The following is a 9116-nucleotide window of genomic DNA, read 5'->3' on the forward strand; positions in this document are numbered from 1 at the left end:
CGCATTGAACCAAAAGTAGCTCAATTAAGATGAATCGATTGACTTATTTGCAAGAAATTAAATCTCAATTGCAAAATAAGTAATTAATCTCAACATGTGACAAACATGGAAATATATTACATCACACATCTAGAATATAAAGTACTCTATAGAAATACAGTACTAAGATAGACATAGTCTAAAACGTAAATTAAATTACTGTTAGAACTGCTGATTTGCTAAAAATCTGAAGTCTGTACGATACATGCGTACAAACATTAGGCAGGAAACCAGTGTCGGTGTGCAAACTAAGTCACTTTAGGCAGCCTAGTTAGCACCGCTGTCGGTGTGGTCAGGATAAGATACTAGAAAAATTCCCCAATCCAGGAAACCAGCAGTCTAGCACCCAAGAACAGCGGCGACTACCACGCAGCTCCTTCCGTGCCGATGCAGCGCTGGTTCCTCATCGGCGACGAGAGCCGCTCCCGCCTGGGGCGTCCTTGAAGGAGGAGTCACCGGGAAAAAGGCTCTCAGGCGCGGCGCCGTCCGCCCGGCTGTTCGAGAGCTCGAGCGCGGCCGGACTCCATGTCTCCGAGTGACGCCCGCGGCTGCAAGTTGGCGAGTCCGCCGACGGGCTGGCCAGCGGGAGACCGAGGGCCAGAAGGCGGCGGCGAGCGCCTGCGCGCGGTGAAGGAGGCGGAGTCGCGGACGTCGGCGAGGGCAGGCGAGGCGGCGCGACTGCATCGGCAACCGCATCGCTGGTGAAGCTCCTCACGCCGGAGCCAAAGGTGAAGATGGAGGCTCCGGTCGGCGCCGAGACGTATGCGAGCGCGTCGCTCGACGACCGCAGGGGTCGGCGACGGCAGGGCTGCGGCCTCGTCGTCGTCAATGAGTATGACCACCACCGGGGGCTCTGCTGCCTCGACGGGAGCCAGGATCTGCGCAGGCGCCGCCGGCTGCAGCGGGGCCATGGTCTGCACGGCCGGCGCAGCGGCCTGCACCGGCAAGGCAGAGCGGCCGGCGCCGTTCGGCTGGTGGCGACGAAGTCCGCGGAAGCCGCCTGTGCCGTGGCGGCGACCACGGTAGCCGCGGGCACTGTGGCGACGACCGATGTACCGGCCTTCCCCATAACGGCGACCATCGGAGCGGCGAGGTGCACGGTGGTTGTGGCGTTCAAGCAGGTGAAGAATCCAGGACAGAAACCCAGGCATCGTTTTTTTCTGACCTTTTGCCTGCAAGATTTCTATCGATCTCTTTCGTCTCCTCTCTCGGTAGAGACTAAGTGCTGATAACGTGTTAGAAGAAAAACTGAGAGGGATCAAGAGAGAAGCAAATGAATCGAACTAGTGTCTTATTCCATTGATGATCAACATATTTATACAAGGTGAAGGGACACGAATAGGGACGCGTCCGTACAAGGGGGTGTGAGAGAAAGGACACGACTGTTTGCATAGCAAACCGCCATAGAGAAACAACGGGAGGATTATCCTCTTAATTATCCCATATAATTAAATCCTAACACTTTTTTGCAAAAATTACATTGCTTAGACTAGTCAAAAAAGTGCCACATCATCAAATACAGGACCATACCTGCAAGTAGTGACCGTAGATAAACCTGCAAACGTCTATCATGATCGTAAATTGGTATTTCCAAAGTACGATGATCAAAGTGAACATTGTTGACAAGTTCGTGGACCAACCATGCTACATCTACGGACACGGTCTACAAAAAGTTCTTACGGACTAACAGCACAGGCACAGAAGTTTCAGATCGTGGTCCACAACTTCAGGAAATCCAGGATAAGCACCAATGGTGTGGCACCACCTAATCCCGTAAGAGCAATCCGTAAGCAAAATTTTGTAAGTCTAGGATTATTGAACCACGCATTTTACTCTTCCTCCAATTGCCTCTTCCCCACCTCTATGGCTCTATCCACACAACTGCTTCTAGAAATTTCGTGGTGGCCGACAGTGAGAAAGGAGGCGGTGATCGGCGAGATGGAGAGCGGCTGCTGGCGGATAGAGAGGAGGCTGTCGGTGACCGGTGGCGGGAGGGGATGCAGCCGGCGACGTCCGGTGATCGGAAAGGATGTCCTGGTCTATCCAAAGCACAAACCCAGCGCCGCGGCGATAGCGATAGCGAGGACGAGGACCCTCCACCTGCGCGGTCCGTGCTCCGCTCCGGCGGACGCTCACGGGAAGCCGCCGTCCCACGCGGAGATCCTCGCCGCCGCCGACGAGAACCGCGTCGCGTTGATCCGGCGCCGTGCGTCCGCCACAACCACGACAAACTGCCGCCGCCCCTGTCGAGCATGGCCCAAAGAAGAACCCCGGGCACTGGATGTACTCCTCCACCCCGTCGCTCCATGTGAGCTCGGGGCACGCTTTGGGCACGGGAAAATACGTGGTGACGTTGGGGCTCGGCACTCCGGCATCGCAGTACTCGACACCGGCAGCGACACGGCGTGGTGCAGTGCCGCCCTTGTGTGATCAAGAGCTACAAGCAGAAGGAGAAGCAACGTCTCCTGCGTCGACCTCGACGAAGACGGCTGCACCGGCGGGCACGCCTCTGCGCCATCCAGTACGGCGACGATGCAGACGCGGTACGGTACGACGGTGCGTTCGCGTACCGCCTCCCGGCTTCGTCCTCGGGTACGACGGGGCACCTGGACTTCGGCCCCAGCGCGGCCCCGGCCAAAGCGAGGCTGACGCCGATGCTGACTGACAAAGAGCCGCCGTTCTGCGACGTGTGCCTGACGGGCATCCGCGTGGGCGGGAAGCTGTTCTCCATCCCCGACTCCATCTTTTCCAAGGGTGGAACGATTGTGGACCCATGCACGGTGATCACGCGGCTTCCGGCGGCCGCTTACGCCGCTGTCGTCGGCGTCCACCGCGGGCATGGTGGTGAGCAGTTTCAAGAAGGCGTGTCCTGGTCACCTGCTACGACTCACGGGAACAGAGAGGCGACGCCCCGACGGTTTCACTGGTGTTCCAGGGCGGTGCCAGCCTGGACGTGGGCGCCGGCCACGTCCGAGATCATGTTCCCGGTCACACAGGCGCACGTCTGACGTCGACGACGACACTGTCAGCATCCTCGGGAACACGCAGCACAAGACCGACGGCGTGGTCTACGACCTCTGCAAGAAGACAGTCGGCTTCGCCCTTGGTACCTGCTTCACGAAAACAACCGTGCCACCACTTCTCTGTTTCTTTGCTTCTGTCGAACTATACAAATTTTATCACTTACAGTTGCAGACACACTGCTACAGTTTATTTAATTATTTATTCATAGTAATCGCTGACCACTTGGTGGACGCAACTTAGTTATTCATGTAATCACCAGGAGCTCAGACCTGTGATAATTTTAAGGTGGGGGAACCTGCAGAAGAGCCTACCATGCTCGAAGGTGACATGGTTCATTTCACTCGTGCATTTCAGAATCCTTCCATCTGCTCCTTGATAAGACTCTAGATTGTGGCATTTCAGAATTCATCAATTTGTTCCTTGTTTTGTCTGTACTATTTAACATAAGTTGACCCTCTTTTGTCTGTACTATTTAACATAAGGGTACAATGGTAGATTGGGGCATTTCAGAATTCATCAAATTTCATGTCCTTGAATTGTCTGTACTATTTAACATAAGTTGACACAAATTTCATGTCCTATAACATTCTATTCATCACGGACAAGATGACGTTTACACCTTTGCTTCTCCTTAAGCGTAGGTTATTCTAACTCCAAATACTATCAGAAAATGATCATCACAATTGTTGACTTAACAATACTTCCACCTTTCTAAGCCTCATGTTGTTTAGATACACTGTCATGCACCATGTATTTGGATGACCAGTACTAATTAAAATGATTCAGTTTTCACTGTATACATTTCTTCTTGCAAATCTTTGTTGCTTTTTAGGTACAAGAAACATAGTACCTTTGCTCTATCCTTGGGACACACGGTGGAAGGATGCTTGCCAGCTGTCTTGAGGTCTATTTAAAAAAAATGTTGTATAGGAACTGAAATATCTTGAACTGATTCTTTCCTATATATTTTCAGGTAATACATCCTCATAGTCATTACAGTACAGATTTAGGTGCTTCCCTTTTTACAAAGTTATTTTCTTCTGTTAGTCCCCTGTAGCTGGGCGTTTGTGGTGGTGATGCTTCTGGTTGATCTACAATCTTTGATAGAAGTAATGGCTATGTTGCTTTAGTTTTAAATAGAACTGCAGCTGCTGAACTTTCACATTGTTTTTTCACTCCCAAGCTCATACATATGTATTCACATGCGTACCTTTTTTAGACACAAATTAAAACTACCAGTCATGTATTCTCCACTTTTAATGCTGTGAGACATAATAATTGTAGAACATTATTATTGAAAAGAAAATGGAACACCAGTGCAGCCAAGTGTTTGGTTCTCTGCACCCACACAATATTCAGGCTTTGCGTTCCATTTTAGGCAAGGAGGTCACACACTGCAAGGTGAATTTGTTTAAAAGGTTAGCACATTACATCGTCACTTATGCATGCTTTAAAATATCCATACGGTCAAATAATTATGCTAGATCAGCAATAGATCTCTAAGTATTTATATATGTACTACTCTTTGCTTACTATAGAACTTGCTGCCGACAGGTTTACCTGGTTTCTCCTTGTAATAAGAATTCTACCTTAATCAATATTGCAGGGAAACAAAAGAGGATGTGCCAATGCTACTCCTGAGGAAATGAGAGTCATCATTGAAGTTACAGATGAAACAGGGAAGTTCTGGTATGTTGGCCCAGGATGAAATTACATACCATAAATCTTACTTAGAGATTCTTTGAATGTTGAAAGCAACTTGATGCTTCATATTTCTGTTCAGCTATGCAACTTATAATTAAGTTTTATTATTTATATTGCATTTGAAAAAGAGTTTCCTATTGCTGAGAAATGCATGTAAACAAGCTTCAGATATACTGTCTGTAGTACCCAGGCGAAACATCTACCAGCTATGCAGGACCTGTACCACCTGCAGGACCTGCACCACCAGGAACCAGTGCTGAAATTCTAGCTTTTGCATTAATCAACATTATTAACAATGTTGTCGAACCGAAGGCACGAGAATAGTACAAACAAAGAAGATTTCAAGTTATGTATCGTAATTTCAGTTTAATGTACACAAATAATTTAGTACTCGAATATCTTGCTGTATAATATAGTTCCCATTTAGTATCCTCGCCAAGTATTTTACATGTCCAGAACCATGGGAGAAACAACTTATTTTGTCATCTTTCCTTCTAAATATGTTAATTTTATATCGTAGGAGAAACAAGTTATTGTTTAAATAGAATTAATCTAAATTGAATATAAGATCTTCCAGTTTTCCTTCTACCAGTACATACTTTGGGTTTATAAACAACATAATCTTATGGTCCTATCTAGCCTAAACTATCCACCAGCGTTTTATTTCTACCACTATGTGTAAGCGCCAATTCCCCAATATTAGTATGTGGCATGACTATGTTCCCTACTCATCTAATCACCACTTGCCCAACATTAGGGCGTTGATCACATACTTAACAGAATCGTGTACATATTTTTCAAACACCAACATTGGACCGCTCTATTATATAACTCTTATAAACACTAATATCACCCCAAGGGCATGGCGTGCTGCCGAAACAAAACGAAAAGAAGTTGGGATTATGCAACAATATATTAGATAATTTATGTAAAGTATACAACATATACGGTGGTGGTTTTTAAAGAAGTGGGTGTCTTAGAGGATCTCAAAAGGGAATGACAACAGAGCACTGGACATGGATAATGGGAGTGCTAATCTAGAGGTAGCCTGCTGTCATTTTCCTCTGACCACAATTTATCCTTGTGTCCTAGAGAGAAGGTAGAACCAGTGTTTTTTTTTTACAGTTGAACCAGTGTTACCAATATAAAAGCTATTCGCCGCGCCCAGCCTCGCCCTTGCGCTGGTCACCACGCCCTCCCTCCGTTCGGAGGACAGCTGCGCCTGCTTCGCCTGAGCTTGGGTTGCCCAGGGACTGGGGCTATGGTGCCACTTCCGGGGACGCGCTTGACGCCGTCCTTGGTACTGGGCCACGCAGGACCGGCAGAGCTTGGCGGTGTTCGGCCTCGCCACGCGCGGCAAGGCGCAGGTCCAGGGCGGCCCTTACTCCACCGACCACGCCGGACCATCCCGTTTCACCAACCTCGGTCATCCCCTCTTCCCCAACAACTGACAGCTGCGGGCATACGCTGCTGCTGCCATCTGCTCAGCCGGGGCAGCAGGTCATCCTCCTCTTGCCGCGAGTGCCGACCACGGACGCCGCCATCTCAGCTCTGGCCATGTTGGCGCCTGACTCGCTGATGGATGCTTCACCCACATCAAGGCCGCCAGGCTTCGAGACTTCACCTGAGCCATGCACGCCGCCACTCGTCGTGGTTGGCTCACCGGCGTGCACACCGGAGACGGTCACCAGGCCGCCAAGGCTGCAGGCGGCAGTGGTGGACAACTCCGAGGACAGGGCTCCCCTGGCGCCCCTCTTTGCGCCTGCCCAGGCCCCAATCCTGTCGCCGCCCATGTCCTCGCCACCGGTGCGCCCTGTGCCGCGTAGGAAGACGCTGGCTGGCACCGACATCACAAGAACGGTGGGCTTCTCTCTGAGGAACAAGGGTACAGCAACCAATCAAATCAAGATGGCTGACCCGGTTGAAAAGAAGGCCCAGGCCATGGTCTGTAAGGGGCTGGGGATAATCAAGGATGGTGAGGAGGTCACGGAGTGGGCGTTGGCACAATTCGCTAGCCGCTTCCAGGGTCGAATTCATGAAGACGTCCTCAGCGCCCTGCTTGCGCTCTTCAAGGTGGGCACGGACGAAGACCTGGGCAACGACGACGCCATGATCGCTCATGGCGGAGCGGACGCTCTGGACCTCGACAGGCATGTCGATGCTTCAGCTGTGCCTGAAGCATGATTCTGCTTGTTTACTGCTGTCGGGCTACTTAGTTTCCATGTTAAACTAGCATTACTTGTATCGGGTTAGGCTTCGCTGGTGTTGTCCATCGCTAGGGTTCGGCTGCTTACTTGGGGCAATTTTGTTGCCCTGCCGTCGATCCCAGCTATCTACCAGGGGCATATGTAATGATTGTTCTGAAGTTGCAAGTCTTAGTCTATGTGTGATCTCCCGCTGTAGTGCTTTACTCCATGCTTTGTATCTTTCTGGGTCTTTTCCTTCCCCATGTTAGAACAATGCTATAGCATTTTGGGGTGGAACGTCCGAGGGCTCAACGACCAAGACCGCAAAGACACTGTGCACGAGACCATCGCCAACTCCTCTTGCCACATTGCATGCTTACAAGAAACGAAGTTACATTCCATCTCGGCTTTCGACGCTACTTACATTGGTGGCTACCGGCTAAAAAGTTTTGCCTACAGACCGGCGGATGGTACTCGAGGGGGAATCCTTCTCCTTTGGGATGATTCCATGATTGAGATCACAAATGTCATCATCTCCGAGTTCTCTTTGTCCGCGGAAGTTTCTTTGATCAATGCCGCACAAAACGGTTCCTTCAAACTCACCACCGTCTATGGGCCAACGGACCGTGCGCTTAAGGACCAATTCTTCGCCGAGCTCGTCGCCCTAAAGCCTACCTCCGGGGTCCGTTGGCTTGTCCTTGGGGACTTCAACCAAATTAGAAGAGCTCGCGACAAGAATAAAGGGAATGTCGACAGGAGCCGTTTGGTGCGTTTTCGAGATGCCCTCCAAACTTGTGAGCTAACTGAGGTCCATCTACAAAACCGATGCTTCACTTGGTCAAATGAAAGAGCGAGCCCCACTCTATGTAAGCTTGATGCTTTCTACTGTAATGCGGAATGGGACCTTCGCTTCGGGACCCATGTCCTTTATGCGCTTTCCTCCTCGCTCTCGGACCACTGTCCACTCCTTCTTGCGGATGCTAGTGGACCGAAAAGGACAAAGTCTTTTAGATTCGAGAACTTTTGGCTCAAGCTTCCGGGCTTCGATGACGTGGTAAAAGAAGCTTGGACGAGAACAACAACTCACACCGAACCGTGTCAAATCCTATTTCACAAGTTGAAGGAAACCGGGAAATGTCTCCACAAGTGGGGGAAGGGCATATATTCCAACACTAAGGTCATGTTGCATGCGGCTCTCCTAGTTATTCTCCAACTTGATGTGGCCCAAGATCATCGAAAACTTTTTCCGGAAGAGGTTGATCTCCGCGCCAAGTTGAAGAGGAAGGTCATCGCGCTTGCCGTCGTGGAAAGGGCTAGAAAAAAGCAATGTGCTCGTGTGGCAAACATTAAAGAGGGAGACGCCAACACCAAGTTTTTTTCATTTACGGGTCAATGCTAGAAGAAGGAAAAATCACATACACCGGCTCAAGAAAAACAATGGGTGGGTGACGGAGCACGGCAACAAGGAAAAAATCGTCTATGATCATTTCAAGGCCATCGCGGGTAGAGGAGAACCTAGTACCCATGACTTCAATTGGGACGAGCTTAACTTCACTTCTCCGGACCTTCACTCTCTTGGGGAAAATTTCACCGAGGATGAGGTCAAGGAGGCTATGAAGCAAATGCCCGGTGACAAGGCCCCGGGGCCGGATGGTTTTACCGCCAACTTCTTCAAGAGATGTTGGAGCACAATTCGAGAGGATGTGATGAACGTCATTCATCTTTTTGGGAACTTACATGCCGAAAATTTTCATTGGCTAAACTCCGCAAACATAGCTCTTCTCCCGAAGAAAGAGGGGGCCGAAGAGATTGCCGACTATCGACCTATTAGCTTGATCCATGCCATTGCTAAGATCATCTCGAAGATCATGGCAAACCGTTTGGGGCCTTTGATGGATGAGCTTGTTTCCAATGCTCAAAGTTCCTTTATCAAGAAAAGAAGCATACATGACAACTTTCTCTATGTCAAGAACCTTGCCACAAGACTACACAAGAACAAGACCCCGGCCCTTCTCTTCAAGCTTGACATTCGGAAAGCTTTTGACTCCATCCAATGGGGGTACCTTATTGATCTTCTTGCAAAAAGGGGCTTCCCGGCTGATGTCTACGTTCCCCCTCCTTTCCTGTAGACAGTGTTGGGCCTCCAAGAGCAGAGGTTTGTAG

The 9116-nt window shown here is 49.7% G+C and overlaps 1 pseudogene; it reads left to right on the top strand.

Annotated features, from left to right (window-relative positions):
• Positions 1–293: 293 nt before the first annotated feature.
• LOC127333172 (aspartyl protease family protein At5g10770-like) lies at positions 294–3453 on the top strand (annotated as a pseudogene).
• Positions 3454–9116: the final 5663 nt, after the last annotated feature.

This window comes from Lolium perenne, chromosome 2, assembly GCF_019359855.2.
Source record: "Lolium perenne isolate Kyuss_39 chromosome 2, Kyuss_2.0, whole genome shotgun sequence".
NCBI classification, from domain to species: Eukaryota; Viridiplantae; Streptophyta; class Magnoliopsida; order Poales; family Poaceae; genus Lolium; species Lolium perenne.